We start from the raw sequence: 18,107 nt of genomic DNA, 5'->3' as shown, positions 1-18,107 counted from the left end.
AATGGCCGAAGACACCACCCACCCCAGTCATAGACTGTTCTCTCTACTACCACATGGCAAGCAGTACCGGAGTGCCAAGTCTAGGACCAAAAGGCTTCTCAACAGATTTTACCCCCAAGCCATAAGACTCCTGAACTTGTAGTCACATGGCTACCCAGACTATGTGCATTGTCCCACCCCCCAATCCCTCTTTTACGCTGCTGCTACTTTCAGTTTATCATATATGCATAGTCACTTTAACTATACTGTGCATTCATGTACATACTACCTCAATTAGCCTGACTAGCCGGTGCCCCCGCACATTGGCTACCCGGACTATCTGCATTGTGTCCCGCCACCCACCACCCGCCAACCCCTCTTTTACGCTACTGCTGCTCTCAGTTTATCATATATGCATAGTGACTTTGACCATACCTACACGTACATACTACCTCAATTAGCCTAACTAAGCGGTGCCTGTATACAGCCTCGCTACTGTTATGGCCTTGCTACTGTATATTCGGCGCATGTGACAAAACAACTGACTTGATAAACTTACCTGAATTTGTCCAATAAAAACTCTCATTTGCAACTGTTGGACTAATAATTACACCCTAGATCAGCTAGATACAGACATGTATGTGCAGGCGGTATTGATTGTGTCACTGTCTGTCCATGTGTCACTGTCTGTCACTGTAACGCCCTGGCCATAGAGAGGGGTTTTTTGTTCTTTATTTTGGTTAGGCCAGGGTGTTACATTGGGTGGGCGTTCTATGTTCTTTTTCTATGTTTTTGTATTTCTTTGTTTTGGGCCGTGTGTGGCTCCCAATCAGGCACAGCTGAAGTTCGTTGTTGTTGATTGGGAGTCACACATAAGTGCATGTTTTTCCGTTGGGGTTTTGTGGGTAATTGTTTCTGTTCAGTGTTTCACCTGACAGGACTGTTAGCTGTCAGTTTCTTATTTTGTATTTGTATAGTGTTCCATTTTATAATTAAATATGATGAAGACTAACTCCGCTGCGTTTTGGTCCACTCTCTCTTCAGACAGCCCTTACAGTCACCTCAAATTTTTCTCTCGACCTTTGTGCATTTACGTTAATTTATGGGCTAGGTTTTAGCAACCTCATGATGGGTATAGGGAAAATTTGAGAATCATATTGTAGCCTAAACCTATCGATAGTACATTGACCTGGGTGGATGGAAAATGAATAACAGTCATCTAATATGCTGTAATAGAAATAAGGCTATGCTCATGAAAAAAAATTATCACCATCCCTCATCACAAACAACACCAACCACCACTGCATTAGACATGGAGAAACCAGTTGGAGATCACATGGCCTGCATACAGACCAAGTATACATTGCGCTTTTCATTGTGCCTTACAGTAAATAGTTTAATAAAAAAACTCTAAGCAATAATATCCTGCAGGTGATAAGATGGGTTTGAAAAGGAATGTCAGTGGAGAGGAAGGGAAGCAAAATGACGGCAGTGGACAGGAAGGAAAGAATAAAAATACAGAGGAATAGAATGAAAAGGAAGGGAAAGAGAGGGCAGTGGAGAGGAAGTGAAGGAAAAGAGAGGAGTGGAGAGGAAGGGAAAGAGAGAGGATTGGAGAGTAAGAGAATGGAAAGAGAGAGGAATCGAAGACTTAAAAGAGGGAAGAGTGGAATGAAGAGGAAGGGAAGGGAAAGAGAGAGGAGAGGAAGTGAGAAATAAAAAGAGAGACAGTGCATCTCCATATAAGAGCATTAGACTTGTTCAGTGCATCTCTACATCGGGCATTACACTTGTTCGAGCATTTCCATATCAGAGCATTAGACTTGTTCAGCGCATCTCCACATCAGAGCATTACACTTGTTCAGCGCATCTCCACATCAGAGCATTAGACTTGTTCAGTGCATCTCTACATCGGGCATTACACTTGTTCAGCGCATCTCCACATCAGAGCATTAGACTTGTTCAGCGCATCTCCATATCAGAGCATTAGACTTGTTCAGCGCATCTCCATATCAGAGCATTAGACTTGTTCAGCGCATCTCCATATCAGAGCATTAGACTTGTTCAGCGCATCTCCATATCAGAGCATTAGACTTGTTCAGCGCGTCTCCATATCAGAGCATTAGACTTGTTCAGCGCATCTCCATTGCAGAGCATTAGACTTGTTCAGCGCATCTCCATAGCAGAGCATTAGACTTGTTCAGTGCATCTCCATATCAGAGCATTAGACTTGTTCAGCGCATCTCCATTTCAGAGCATTAGACTTGTTCAGTGCATCTCCATATCAGAGCATTGGACTTGCTCAGCGCATCTCCATTTCAGAGCATTAGATTTGTTTGTGTCATCAAAGAGCCATCAGACTTCCAGCTGTCCACCCTCAGGGCTCTAGACGTCTTTACACACATAACTACATTCATTGATTCACCCCTTGCGCTTAATCAAAGCAATGGACCTTGGATGTTCATGGGTCCAATCATTACTCTGTCCACAGACACAGACCCTCTCCCTTTTTCTTTTTTAAGCATTGTGGTTTTTCCCCATGCCACTCCTTCATAGTCCCTTCTCACCCCTCCTTCTCTGTCTCCTTTTAAATAGCATAGTCACCACCTGGTCTCCATTCAATTATTGATTGCTGCAGGCTATGGTGATCAGCTGTTCCAGAATCAGTATTTAGCATTTATAATGCCCTATACCTTCAAAAGAACCCACACGAAAAATCTAGATCAGCCCTCCCTTTGGACCTCCTCACCTCTCTGATCCGTGTTCTGTTGCTTCACCGTATGAACAATCCCTGGCCTTCTATTCTCCTCCTCTCTTCTCCTCTTCTCCTCCCCCCGTCGTCTCCTCCTATCCTCTCTCTGCTTTTATTCATTACAGTCCTAGATCTGTCATCAGAGAAAAGATGAATCAAGACTTTTTCATCATTATGATTATATCAGTGGTCAGCCTTGACCTCTTCCTTTTAGGACTGGCTTCTTTCAGAAGTACCCTTGTTATTAGGCCAGGCCCGGTCTTTTTATGAAGTACCCTTGTTATTAGGCCAGGCCCGGTCTTTTTATGAAGTTGCCTTTTTATGAAGTACCCTTGTATTTAGGCCAGGCCCCGTGTTGACAGGTTGAGGAGCCGAGTTGCCAATCAACCACTCAACCCCGGACCCTTCTGTGATTCCATTTTTCCTTCTTGTCCTCTGTTAACAGAATCCATCACACTGAGGACAATTGGACAAAAGGGTGCTGGTCTGTTGCAGGAGGTGTTGGGGGGGGGGGTCCTCTAATGGATCCCACTAGAGTAATGAATGCTGTAAATTACAATGTGTAAAGTATAGGCCTAATAGTTTTACTAACAATTAAATACTCCATGTTTAGTTACAAGTGTGTAAGAATCCATTCATTTACTTTCCCAATTTAACTCGACATTAATATCACCCTTAGATTACAAATTTTTTATGAAGTTAACATATAGGATTAATTAAAGAGTAATTTTCACAAATCAAGTGTTAATGTTGCTTGTTCTCTCTTAACCATGTTTCCCTGTCTTACTTTAATTACAGTGGTGTAGCAAGGCCTCTTGCTGCATTCGTTAATGTAACCAATTATTTAAGAACATTAATTTGATTATAGAGACCCAAGTATGTCTTCATAGTGCACTCCTATATGCCCGGGTCAAATGCAGTGCACTATATAGGGAATACGGTGCCATTTGGGATGCAGAAGGGTGTCAGACAAAAGGATGCTGGCGCTGCAATAGGCTGCTAATAAGGTTATTACTTCCTTGATTATGTGTTAATAACCTCTGGATTCAATAAAGCGTGTAGGGGAGCTCTTTTCTCTTTATCCGCTCACTTCAGTGAGGGTGTTTATGGGAACAGAGAGGGTGGTTATGGGAAGGCTTAAAACACCACTACACTACACTACAGGGAAGATGGACCTTAGTGGAAATATATGATGCTTAATGGTCTTATACGGTAGTCTTATAGTTTTGAGTGTAACAATTATAGATGTTCTTTTAGGCGGGTTGGCTGACAACGTCACAATGTGGTCGAAAGGCATGCGTTGTTATGATTCTGAATGGTCCTATAACTAGCAACAATGATAATAAGCTGTCATGTAGGGAATTGCAGGTGGCTTGTTTCAGCTCGTTGAGGAATTGTTAGATACTGCTGGACTGTCGGCTCTAGAAGCATAAGCATTTCGTTACACTCGCAATAACATCTGCTAACCATGTGTATGTGACCAATAAAATTTGACTTGATTTGATTGATACCATGTCTTGTTTTGAGCTGTTTTGACCGATGTCATGTCTATGCTAATATCATTAAAATATTTAATAAACTTTGGAGACGATATATATGTTGTCAACAGTCTAAGGCAACCCTGTCTGTTTTGCCCCATACTTCTGCTAAACAACCAACCCATCTTTATGCAGGAGGTAAGCAGCACAACAGGGAAGACATAGCAGAGTCAGAGCAGATTATTGTTGGCACGATGCTCATACAGGACATTAATGACACTTCATGTATGGCTCAGTTGGTAGAGCATGGTGCTTGCAATGCCAGGATTGTGGGATCAATTCCCAGGGCCACCCTTAAAGTACAATGTATTCCCGCATGACTGTAAGTTGATTTGGATAAAAGCTAAATGGTGCTTATTTTCAAATCAGATCCTCACTACACTGATGCCATGTTGTCACGAAGTGACCTTGATTGAAAATAAGTTTGCGTGTGAATTGCAACTTGAAAGTGGGTCGATTGCATTAAGTCCTCATCTTCCTTCCTACAACTCAATTATCAGTTTCCTTTGTGCTGTTTAGCCAAACTAACTCAACTTTAATACAACATATATACAATATTTATTTATATAATTTAACCTTAATTTAACTACAGGGTAAGTCAGTTAAGAACAAATTGTTATTTATTATGACGGCCTACCAAAAGGCAAAAAGCCTCCTGCGGGGACGGGGGCTGGGATTAAAAAAATAAATATATACACTACCGTTCAAAAGTTTGGACTCAATTAGAAATGTCCTTGTTTTTGAAAGAAAAACATTATTTTTTTGTCCATTAAAATTACATCAAATTGATCAGAAATACATCGTAGACATTGTTAATGTTGTAAATGACTATTGTAGCTGGAAACAGCAGATTTTTTTTATGGAATATCTACAGAGGCGCACAGAGGCCCATTATCAGCAAGCATCACTGCCGTGTTCCAATGGCACGTTGTGTTATCTAATCCAAGTTTTTAATTTTAAAAGGCTATTTGATTGTTAGAAACACTTTTGCAATTACGTTAGCACAGCTGAAAACTGTCGTGCTGATTACAGAAGCAATAAAACTGGCCTTCTTTAGACTAGATATCTTGAGCATAAGCATTTGTGGGTTCGATTACAGGCTGAAAATGGCCAGAAACAAAGCCCTTTCTTCTGAAACTTGTCAGTCTATTCTTGTTCAGAGAAATGAAGGCTATTCTATGTGAGAAATTGCCAAAAAACTGAAGATCGCGTGCAGCGCTGTGTACTACTACCTTCATAGAACCTCGCAAACTGTCTCTTACCAGAATAGAAAGAGGAGTGGGAGGCCCCAGTACACAACTGAGCAAGAGGACAAGTACATTAGAGTGTCTAGTTTGAGAAACAGATGCCTCACAAGTCCTCAACTGGCAGCTTCATTAAATAGGACCCGCAAAACACCAGTCTCAATGTCAAAAGTGAAGAGGCGACTCCGGGATGCTGGTCTTCTAGGCAGAGTTCCTCTGTCCAGTGTCTGTGTTCATTTGCCCGTCTTAGTCTTTTCTTTTTATTGGCCAGTCTGAGATATGGCTTTTTCTTTGCAACTCTGCCTAGAAGGCCAGCTTCCCAGAGTCGCCTCTTCACTGTTGTCATTGAGACTGTTGTCATTCAGTCTAATAGGGATTCACAAAGCTTAGTTAATGTATCTACCCCGCCTGGCTAGAAGTGGAAGTAACTAGAGCACAAATCAAGGTGGCTCTTCAGAACTGAAGATCATCTTTAGCTAAATCAGGTTGAACTTTGAAGTTGTGGAGAGGAGGAATGAGGAGAAGGCTGATCTAGCTAAAGCTCCCCCAGTGTGAGGGAAATTAAAACCCTCTGAGGTCTCATCCACAGTCAGGGCCACGTGACAGGGTCCACGTCCCAAATGGCATCCAATTCCCTATTTAGTGCACTCCTTTTGACCGGAGCCCTAAGGGGTAAATAGGGAAATATGGTGCCATTTGGGCCACTGCCAGAGTTAAGGGCCAGCATTTAGATAATCTCTCATTTACCTTCCTGGAAACTGGGCTCATTCGACATGAGATAGGCCCTTTCATATCATTGAGAGGAGAAGGAGAGAGTAAGGGGAGGGATGGAGGGAGAAATGGATGCAAGTGTTGATTGTAGAAGTGCCTTGTTATCTTCAGTCCCATTCAATATTTCAGTTTTTTCCCTGTTCTCTTCCTTCTTCCTTTAGAATGTTAATGGCATTTGGCTTGGTTTGAAACCTTTAGATTTGCATTGCAAAGCATGTATCTTTCTCTAAACAAAGTGGCCATGCTCATAGCGGAGGATTTTAAACCAACAGCAGAAAAGATCAAGAGATGCTATTCTTCTTTTTGTCTGGGAGATAAATAATTATTCTCTACTGGCTTTTGTATGGACCCTTGTACTTCTCTCTGCCATATTAAACACTTATATGGATCCCCTCTACTTATCTATAACACATTAAACACTTGTACGGACCCCTCTACTTCTCTCCGCCTCATTAAACACTCGTATGGACCCTCTACTTCTCTCTGCCTCATGTAACACTCGTATGGACACCTCTACTTTTCTCTGCCATATTAAACACTTGTATGCACCCCTATACTTCTATCTGCCACATTAAACACTCATATGGACACCTCTGCTTCTCTCTGCCTCATTAAACACTCGTGTGGACCCCTCTACTTCTCCCTGCCTCATTAAACACTCATATGGACCCTCTACCTCTCTCTGCCACATTAATCCCTCGTATGCACCCCTCTACTTCTCTCTGCCTCATTAAACACTCGTATGGACCCCTCTAATTCTCTCTGCCTCATTAAACACTCATATGGACCCCTCTACTTCTCTCTGCCACAAGTTTGTGGAGAAAGATGACGTCAGATGTCAACAAGTGAAGACAACACAAAAGGCTTTGATTGTTGACTGTCTCCTTTCCTTCAAAGAATCACAGTGCTCTCTCTGTCAAGACATAATTTTACAAGGGGAGTACCCCACTGTTTATGTCTACTGTAGATAACTGGGGCTTGGAGGGGATGTGACAATGACAGAGAGAGAGAGATAGCGAGGCAGAGAGAAAGAGAGAGATAAATAGACATGGATGGAATATCAAATATCTCCACAACTCCTCCTCTCCTCTCCTCTCCTCTCCTCTCCTCTCCTCTCCTCTCCTCTCCTCTCCTCTCCTCTCCTCTCCTCTCCTCTCCTCTCCTCTCCTCTCCTCTCCTCTCCTCTCCTCTCCTCTCCCCTCCTCCAAGGCTGTGGTGGTTATCTATCTGTTGAATGTTTGGTCCTTGATGTGTTTGAGGGGATTTGAGGCTTGAGATTAAGTAATCCCAATTTTGAACATGAATCAGTATCCAGGAAGTCATTCTTATGATAATGCCATCGAGCTTATCATACTGGGGCAGCTTGTGTGTGTCTATGTGTGAGAGAGAGACACTTAAAGAGCATGACCGAAAGAGAGAGTGATTGAACAGGTGCCCGTGGGTGGGAGGTACAAGGGGTCTGCACTCTGTGAGCTACATCATGTGAGCAATACTCTGGGCAGAGCTGTGTGTGTGTGTGTGTGTGTGTGTGTGTGTGTGTGTGTGTGTGTGTGTGTGTGTGTGTGTGTGTGTGTGTGTGTGTGTGTGTGTGTGTGTGTGTGTGTGTGTGTGTCAGTCTCTGTCCATGCTGACTATGATAAGGACTTGATACAAGTATACCGGATGAATATGTCAACAGCATGGGGGACAAGGTGGAAAGCATCCAGTTTGAGGGGGTTAGGAGTGTATTTCATCCCCCTCCTCACAGTATCTGTCTGCATCCCAAATGGCCCCCATATTCCTTATACAGTGCACTACTTTTGACCAAGGTCCTAGGGCTCTGGTCCAAATTATTTCACGACATATGTGATACTCCAAATGGCACCCTTTCCTTATCTGTATTTCTTTCTACTAGGCCATCTCTGTAGAGTACATGGAGTATCACTATAGTACTATACAGTATCTTCTGAAAAAGTCTGAAATAATATTTCTTCAAAGACTTCATAAACCCTACTTCTTCAAAGGCAACTGAAACCCTACTTTTTCAAAGACGTCTGAAACCCTACCTCTTCAAAGACATCTGAAACTCTACCCCTTCAAAGCTGTTTGAAACCCTACATCTTCAAAGACATCTGAAACTCTACCCCTTCAAAGACATCTGGAACTCTACCTCCTCAAAGACATCTGGAACTCTACCCCTTCAAAGCTGTTTGAAACCCTACCTCTTCAAAGACATCTGAAACTCTACCCCTTCATAGCTGTTTGAAACCCTACATCTTCAAAGACATCTGAAACTCTACCCCTTCAAAGACATCTGAAACCTCACCTCTTCAAAGATGTTTTAAACCCTACCTCTTGAAAAACATTTATAACCCTACCTCAGTGTGTGATCACTATATATTGCAGTCAGTATGTGATCACATATTATTTCCAGTCAGTGTGTGATCCCTATATTTCTTCCAGTCAGTGTGTGATCACTATATATTCCAGTCAGTATGGGATCACATATTACTTCCAGTCAGTTTGTTTCACTACATCTTCCATTCAGAGTGTGATCACCAGATCTTCCAGTCAGTGTGTGATCACTATATCTTCCAGTCAGTATGTGATCACTTATTACTTCCAGTCAGTATGTGATCCCTATATATCTTCCAGCCAGAGTGTGATCACTATTTAACCTTTTAGGGTATAGGGGCAGTATTTTAATTTTCGGATGAAAAGCGTGCCCAGAGTAAACTGCCTGACCTGCCTAATACTCGGGCCCAGAGTCAAATATTTGCATATTATTAGTAAGTTTCTAAAACTGTTTGAATGATGTCTGTGAGTATAACATAACTCATATGGCAGGCAAAAACCTGAGAAAAATCCAACCAGGAAGTGTGGAAATCTGAGAATTGTAGTTCTTCTTTTGAATCCCTATCGAAACTACAGTGTCTGTGGGGTCACGATGCACTTCCTAAGGCTTCCATTCAGAAGCCTTCAGAAAGTTTTTCCATCACTCTCCTGTTACTGGGCAGAGAATAGTAGCTCAGTCAATGAGTGGACTGCCTGAGGACAAAGGGCTTGACAGCGAGCCCCTCCTTCTTTTTCTTCTTGAATGAACACGCTATTGTCCGGTTGGAATATTATCAACGTTTTATGTTAAAAATACCCTAAGGATTGATTGTAAACAACGTTTGACATGTTTCTACGAACGGTAATGGAACTATTTGACTTTTCGTCTCTGGTACTGCGCTCGCGCGTTATGCCTTTGGATAGTGATCTGAACGCACGAACAAAACTGAGGTATTTGGACATAAATATGGAGTATTTCGAACAAAACAAACATTTCTTGTGGAAGTAGGAGTCCTCGAAGTGCATTATGACGAAGATCAGCAAAGGTAAGAGAATATTTGTAATACTAATTCAGAGTTTTGTTGATGCCAGAACTTGGCGGGTAGCTGTATAACTTGCTTTGATGGCTGAGCTATGTACTCAGAATATTGAACAATGTGCTTTCTCCGTAAAGTTATTTTGAAATCTGACAAAGTGGTTGCGTCAAGGAGTAGTGTATCTATAATTCTTTAAAAAACTGTTGTAAATTTTATCAACGTTTATGATCAGTATTTTTGTAAATTGATGTGCATATTCACCGGATGTTTTGGTTGGAATACATTTTCTGAACATCATGCAACAATGTAAAATTCTGTTTTTGGATATAAATATGAACTTTATCGAGCAAAACATACATGTATTGTATAACATGAAGTCCTATGAGTGCCATCTGATGAAGATCATCAAAGGTTAGTGAATATTTTAGCTGTACTTTTGGTTTTTGTGATGCATGTCCTTGCTGGGAAAATGGCTGTGTGGTTTTTCTTGTGAAGTTTATGTCCTAACATAATCTAATTTTATGCTTTCGCCGTAAAGCCTTTTTGAAATCGGACAATGTGGTTAGATTAACGAGAGTCTTATCTTTAAAGTGGTGTAAAATAGTTGATTGTTTGAGAAAATGAAATAATGAGATATTTGCTGTTTTGTATTTCTGTTGAATAGTGTGTCCTGCAGGTGGGATGGTGGCGTCCCACGTAGCCCTGACCTCCAGTGTCACGTCCTGACCAGTAAAGGGGTTATTTGTTATTATACTTTGGTCAGGACATGGCAGGGGGTATTTTTTTCATATGGTTTTGAGTGTGTGTTTATGTAGAGGGGCGTTTAATTTATGTATTCCGGGGTTTTGGTTTAGTTCTATATTGTATATTTCTATGTCGATTCTAGGGTGTTTATTTCTATGTTTTGGTATTGGGATTGGGGCCTTCAATTGGAGGCAGCTGTTTATCGTTGCCTCTGATTGAAGGTCCTATAATTAGGAGTATGTTTGTTTTGGGAATTGTGGGAGGTTGTTCTTAGCACTGCTGTATTTAGCATGCAAGACTGTTAGTTCATACGTTTCTTGTTTTGTTTATTGAAGTGTTCACTAATAAAGTTAAGATGAGCACTCGACCCGCTGCGCCTTGGTCCACTTACTACGACGAACGTGACATCCAGTCAGTATGTAATCATTATATCTTCCAGTCAGTGTTATAACTATACTGCTCAAAAAAATAAAGGGAACACTTAAACAACACAATGTAACTCCAAGTCAATCACACTTCTGTGAAATCAAACTGTCCAGTTAGGAAGCAACACTGATTGACAATAAATTTCACATGCTGTTGTGCAAATGGAAAAGACAACAGGTGGAAATTATAGGCAATTAGCAAGACACCCCCAATAAAGGAGTGGTTCTGCAGGTGGTAACCACAGACCACTTCTCAGTTCCTATGCTTCCTGGCTGATGTTATGGTCACTTTTGAATGTTGGCGGTGCTTTCAATCTAGTGGTAACATGAAACGGAGTCTACAACCCACACAAGGGGCTCAGGTAGTGCAGCTCATCCAGGATGGCACATCAATGCGAGCTGTGGCAAGAAGGTTTGCTGTGTCTGTCAGCGTAGTGTTCAGAGCATGGAGGCGCTACCAGGAGACAGGCCAGTACATCAGGAGACGTGGAGGAGGCGGTAGGAGGGCAACAACCCAGCAGCAGGACCGCTACCTCCGCCTTTGTGCAAGGAGGAGCAGGCGGAGCACTGCCAGAGCCCTGCAAAATGACCTCCAGCAGGCCACAAATGTGCATGTGTCTGCTCAAACGGTCAGAAACAGACTCCATGAGGGTGGTATGAGGGCCCGATGTCCACAGGTGGGGGTTGTGCTTACAGCCCAACACCGTGCAGGACGTTTGGCATTTGCCAGAGAACACCAAGATTGGCAAATTCGCCACTGGCGCCCTGTGCTCTTCACAGATGAAAGCAGGTTCACACTGAGCACATGTGACAGACGTGACAGTCTGGAGACGCCATGGAGAACGTTCTGCTGCCTGCAACATCCTCCAGCATGACCGGTTTGGTGATGGGTCAGTCATGATGTGGGGTGGCATTTCTTTGGGGGGCCGCACAGCCCTCCATGTGCTCGCAAGAGGTAGCCTGACTGCCATTAGGTACCGAGATGAGATCCTCAGACCCCTTGTGAGACCATATGCTGGTGCGGTTGGCCCTGGGTTCCTCCTAATGCAAGACAATGCTAGACCTCATGTGGCTAGAGTGTGTCAGCAGTTCCTGCAAGAGGAAGGCATTGATGCTATGGACTGGCCTTCCCATTCCCCAGACCTGAATCCAATTGAGCACATCTGGGACATCATGTCTCGCTCCATCCACCAACGCCACGTTGCACCACAGACTGTCCAGGAGTTGGTGGATGCTTTAGTCCAGGTCTGGGAGGAGATCCCTCAGGAGACCATCCACCACCTCATCAGGAGCATGCCCAGGCGTTGTTGGGAGGTCATACAGGCACGTGGAGGCCACACACACTACTGAGCCTCATTTTGACTTGTTTTAAGGACGTTACATCAAAGTTGGATCAGCCTGTAGTGTGGTTTTCCACTTTAATTTTGAGTGTGACTCCAAATCCAGACCTCCATTGGTTGATAAATTGGATTTCCATTGATTATTTTTGTGTGATTTTGTTGTCAGCACATTCAACTATGTAAAGATAAAAGTATTTAATAAGATTATTTCATTCATTCAGATCTAGGATGTGTTATTTTAGTGTTCCCTTTATTTTTTGAGCAGTGTATATACTCTAGTCAGTGTGTGGTCACTACAGTGGTTCCTCCTTTAAAAGATACGAGCTAACACAGCAGGACTTAGAGGTACCCAGCGTCATGGCTTCATTGCTCCAGACCACCGTAAAGGGGAGTTAGAGCACTCATTATGCATTTGTGTCCCAAGGTTTTTATATGACCAATCATATCTAGTGGTTCCAATGACAAATTTGACACAAGCCATCCGTCTCTGGTGACTTTCTTCAGCAAAGATGGCTGACAAAACATGACAGTGGAAGCAAATGTAAGAAATGATAACGTCATAACGAGTCAAGCAAAACATATACAATTGAGAGGAATATGTTAGTTAATGTAGAGACAAATGATTGTGCATATTCTTTTGTCATGAAGTTAATTTGCGAAAATCGCTATTTAGCAAGTTAGCTGACTAGCTAACATTAGCCAGCTAGCTAGCTAGTGTTATGACATGAGTATGAAATTGTAATTTGTGTTGTTTAATGTTTTAGGGACTCCTGAGAAAACTAGCAAACCAGGCTGTCATCTTGTGAAACAGTGGATGTAAAGAATCTAGCTACCTAAAGCATTTACTGCAAATTGAATGTACAATTATGTAAGCTTGCCTTGCTTATATTTGCCATGCAATGCATCTGAAGTAACATATTTATTTTCTTATTGTGTAGTGGAGGATAAAAATAACTGTATGCCTATGGATGTGTAGCTATCTACAGTATGTAGCTGTTCTGTGTATGGACCCTAAAACGTTTGGTATGAATATTAGTTCAGAATCTATGTACCTCAGCTATCATATTTGTTGTATCGAGTTCAAGTCTGAATGACATTAACGAAGCCTATGGATTGAGTAGAATATAATTACTTTATTGTGCCAAGGATGCAAGTCCTATGTACATGTACTGTAGTTATTACCATGCATGAGATCCCCACATTGTAGCCTGTACATTGAATATATTCACTGATCATGTACTCTTCCTTGGCAAATAAAGGTGCGGTTTGGGTATGAAACCCTTTGAGACATTTTTTTTCAGTAATTTACAATACCAGGTGTATCAAAATCCATTCTTTGAATGATGCTGTGTCTGCATGTATGTATTACAATTATACACTTCAACAGTGTCTACCACTCCTGCTCCTTGGACATCAATGATTACACATTGTAACTATGCACTAGACTAGAAACATGATTTAAGTAAAGGCTGATTTGTAATTCATATATTCAGAAGAAAAACACTACAATTCATATATTCAGAAGAAAAACACTACAATTCCTATGCATATCTACCTCCCTTCATCTGCATTAATCTGAGGACACAGGATAGGTGTAGTATTCCAATGAGATACTTAATTTCAACCAGTGGAGAATGCGAAATGAATCATTGAAAGTGCATTATCCAGGTGTTATAAATACAAAAAACATGCATTATAAACATTATAATTGTAATATTATATTATAAATACAAGTTCAATCTGTACTTCAATGCACATATGGTGTGCATTATAAAAAAAGAGTAAGAAAGAAGAGGTGGGAAGAGAGGTGTAGAAGACAGAAAAGGAAAGAGGTAAAACAGAGGAGCAGGGAAGACAGCATATGATTAATGAATTACTGTGCTGCCCTAATATTCTCTCAGTTCATCACAATTACATAGTGTCTCTAACCAGCCTTGGGCACCCAGTCGGCCTGAAGGTTATCTCAAGAGCGGGTGAGGTGGCGATGACGGGACTGGCTTCCTCTCTCACATCAAAACATACCTGCAGACGAGAGACAGATGGATAGAAAGAGAGCATGATTAAGCAAACATCTCCCCATAAGCGTTCCACTCTAACAGAGAGAAAGAAAATATTTTGTGGGGGGAAGGAACTTAATCTATGTGGTCCTGTGGTCTTCCTCCATGAAAAGTGAACACTGAGGTGGGTCTGAGGTTATAGAAATGCAAGTTGTGTGTGCCTCTGTGAGTGGTTACTGACTGTATGTGACGCAGACACCTATCTGAGTGTACCTGAAACATATAGAGGGCTATGTGTCTCACCACTTGGTTATTGTAAGGCTAACCCCCAGGGAAATCATGACGGAGCAGCAACAGGGGCTTGATAGTCCAGTGAAAATGGCTAAGTGTTTATGTTGTGTAAATCTGAAAATTAGCAGCTGACATTTTAATAAGGGTTTTTAATGAATGCATGTGAGACAGGTTCCATGTACAACAAGACATGCAGGGAGGAAGAGAGAAAAAGAACACAGAACAGTTTAATTACCTCTGGTCATGGACACTTTTGCCAGCAATAAAGCTTCCTCAGACAGTGAACATACATCTGGCAATATCTACATTTTCTAACCCTTGATCATCTCGCACTCTGAAAGTAAAGAAAACAGCTTAATTTTTGTAGATTTGAAACAAATAACTTAGATATGACTGTTAAATCTAAAGCAGCAGATGTCATTTACAGGATACGTCAATACAGCACAGAAAGCTTAACACCAGACTGGTATTGTGGTTGTTCATTAGGTGATAGGAAATATGCAATAGGCATACAAAATAATATACTTACCTTCCTTGAAAATCCATCTACACCACCAAAGAGTGGTATCTTGAAAAATTGCATTGGAATTAAAAGTGAAGTGTTTAACCTATTAACCTGCTTCATTATTTATGTATTACCAGTTGAAGAAGAACATCTCCAATTTAATACACCTTAGTACCTTATCAATTTATGATTTGTATCAATGTTTATGAGAGACATGGGAGCAGGAACAGAGTATTTTTGCCAAGCAATGCAAGGAAGCCGGATCATTCTGTCAATGATATCTGCACCATCTACATATTGCAAAGACTCCCTAACTCTTCGCCATTGTACACGATAGCCCATTGCTTGGAGACTTTCTTTGACCATTCTAAAGCCCGCATGGGGCCTCCTTGCCTTAATTGCCCTGACTTTCTGGTCTAACTCTTCATCTGACATATCAGAATAGCATTCCTTGACAGACACATTGTGTTCTTTCATCCTTCTGTAAAGAAAGCTAACCATTACACTGTCATGAAATATGATTATATATCGACTATGAAACAAATAGGACATGGCCTGCTTATCAGTTCCCATGAAAGAAAGTTAGATGAATTTAACTGATATTGGCGAGAACAGGCGTCCATAGTTAAATGTTTTTGGTTAGCTTGAGAATAATAATTGCATGATTTACCATTCTATGGTAAGTATGTATGTAATATAATAGAACGTTATGAACCAACACTGAGTCATAGGAGCTAACTACTAGCAATGTAGAAGTTGGACGGGAGAACGACCAGTGCTGCTTACCTGAGATTCCATCATCACACAGTCCTTCGTAGGTGTTTGTTATGACTTGCTTTGTGTCGGAAAGAAAGGTTGAACAGTATTAGTTGTAGCTGACACTCAAAAAATGGCCAAAATGGAGAGTGGTTGATAGCGAAATTAAATTTGAGTTTTGCTTTCAAATACATAAAAATATGTTTGGGGAATAAACTGCATAAAGTTTTGAGCTCTATTACAACATTTTTGATTGAAAAACATTTTTGTTTGTTACTTTGAAGCCTTGTTTTTGCTTTCAGAACAATTATTTTTGATTGAAAAAAGTTTTGCTCTTGACAAAAAGACACAAATATACATCCATAGCATATACCTATTCCCCCCCCTCCTATCACTGACCAGATTTGTCCTAACGACCAAAGGGGAGTTAGACCACTGATTTATGCTTTTGGGTCCCAATGCACTACTGTGTCTCTAACTGACAATGAATGGGCAATATAAACCAAATAATAAACTGATAATTGTGCACGACTTCAAATGAAACAAGCAGAGAGCAGGTTTCGAACCCTCAACCTTCTTGCCTGAAGTCCAGCACGCAATCGACTGGGCACCAAAAGCATGCTCAAGCCACAGAGTTGATATAGTGCGTCCTAACGGTTGCTTGCTACTCAATGTAATAAAGTAATGACTTTTCAAATAAGTTACCTAACACGTTATGTTGGCTGACAATTTGTTAGCTACGCTGTCCTTACGAACCACATAGCATATCATTACAGGAGTATGTAGCGTTATGTTAGCTATCTACCTAACGTTAGTAGTTATACATCAAATTTGACAGTATTTATACTATAGACTGTCTAACTAACCAATGTTTATTGACTTGATTAATCCTGTCATTCTTAGCTTAACTAAATGGTATAGTCATTGTGCATTCTCAATGGACATTCAGGTGCTTTTGTAAATTCACCATTTACAAAAGCACAACGACTATACCAATCTATTACGATTTCAGAGCACTCTTGTCTGAGTGTACCAGAGCACAGAATAATGAATTTACGAGTGCTCAACACCTGTTGAATATGGCCGGTGTCAGTAAACGTCGGCAAAAAGCGTAGTTAAATTGTTTCAGTCACCAACAGTTACAGTCACCAACGCTCTGGTTAACACGAAAACTGCCTAACCAGCTCTGCTAGGGCGAGTAAAATGGTCAGAGTGGTCTCATTTGTGTCTGGAAGTAGCTAACTAGCTAGCCAACGTTAGCTTGGGTGCTTGATTGCCGTTGTACGGCCAGAACGTTCAAATCAACCCTACTCCTCGGCCCAAACATCTAGTGTGCGCTCCGAGAATGAAACGGTCTGAATTTACAACTGACAATCTGACAACGCTCTGAATTTACGAGTGCAGGCACTCCAGATTGAATATAAGAACACACCCAAAGTCAAAAAATGTCTAACTAGTCATTTGTTATGCTAACTAGCTAGCAAGAGGTTGCATAGCAACAGCATCAACTTCCGGTAGAGAAGTAGAGAAGGCAAGTACGCTCAACTGAAAGATCGGTTACAATACAATTAGGGAGTGGAAATTTTATGCCCCTTAGATATTAATTTAGAATCCTCCAATCCTCTTAGGCTGTAGCCTACTCCCGGCCGTCATGTTGTACAGCGCCATATTTTCCATTCCATCCTAACGGAAACCCTGAGGTTTTCTTTTTTCATTTTTCTCAGAATAGAAACACCATAATATTAATCAAATTAATTAAGCCGAATTTATTAAAATCAATCCCATATACTATATTATTACAAAAAAGGTTTTACATTCTCTGGTAATGCCAATGTGGAAGACTATCAAATGCTTCTCAAAGATGCCCTCTGGTAGTCAAACTAACACTAACTCGCATTAACAGAAACAAATGGCTGACAAATATAATACATGACACAGAATGCTGCAGCAGCCCACAAGGTGTGCTGCAGTATGACACAACTTTTAAAGGAGGAACCACTGTATATCTTCCAGTCAGTGTTTGATCACGATATCTTCCAGTCAGTGTGTGATCACGATATCTTCCAGTCAGTGTGTGATCACGATATCTTCCAGTCAGTGTGTGATCACAATATCTTCCAGTCAGTGTGTGATCACGATATCTTCCAGTCAGTGTGTGTTCACGATATCTTCCAGTCAGTGTGTGTTCACGATATCTTCCAGTCAGTGTGTGATCACGATATCTTCCAGTCATTGTGTGATCACTATATATTCCAGTCATTGTATGATCACGATATCTTCCAGTCAGTGTGTGACCACGATATCTTCCAGTCATTGTGTGATCACTATATATTACAGTCATTGTATGATCACTATATCTTCGTCATTGTGTGATCACTATATCTTCCAGTCAGTTTGTGATCACTAAATCTTCCT

The 18,107-nt window shown here is 41.2% G+C and overlaps 1 long non-coding RNA gene across 1 annotated transcript in view; it reads right to left on the bottom strand.

Annotated features, from left to right (window-relative positions):
• Window positions 1-14,903: 14,903 nt before the first annotated feature.
• The window catches only part of LOC115152877 (uncharacterized), a 106,564-nt gene continuing 103,360 nt past the window's right edge, over window positions 14,904-18,107 (bottom strand). Inside the window, exon 3 of the long non-coding RNA XR_003867594.1 lies at window positions 14,904-15,771. This is a non-coding gene — a long non-coding RNA (uncharacterized LOC115152877). The remainder of the gene's footprint in view (window positions 15,772-18,107) is intronic.

This window comes from Salmo trutta, chromosome 18 (assembly GCF_901001165.1).
Source record: "Salmo trutta chromosome 18, fSalTru1.1, whole genome shotgun sequence".
Classification (NCBI taxonomy): Eukaryota; Metazoa; Chordata; class Actinopteri; order Salmoniformes; family Salmonidae; genus Salmo; species Salmo trutta.
Note: the sequence above shows the minus strand (reverse complement) of the source record. Positions and strands in the feature narration are given on the sequence as shown.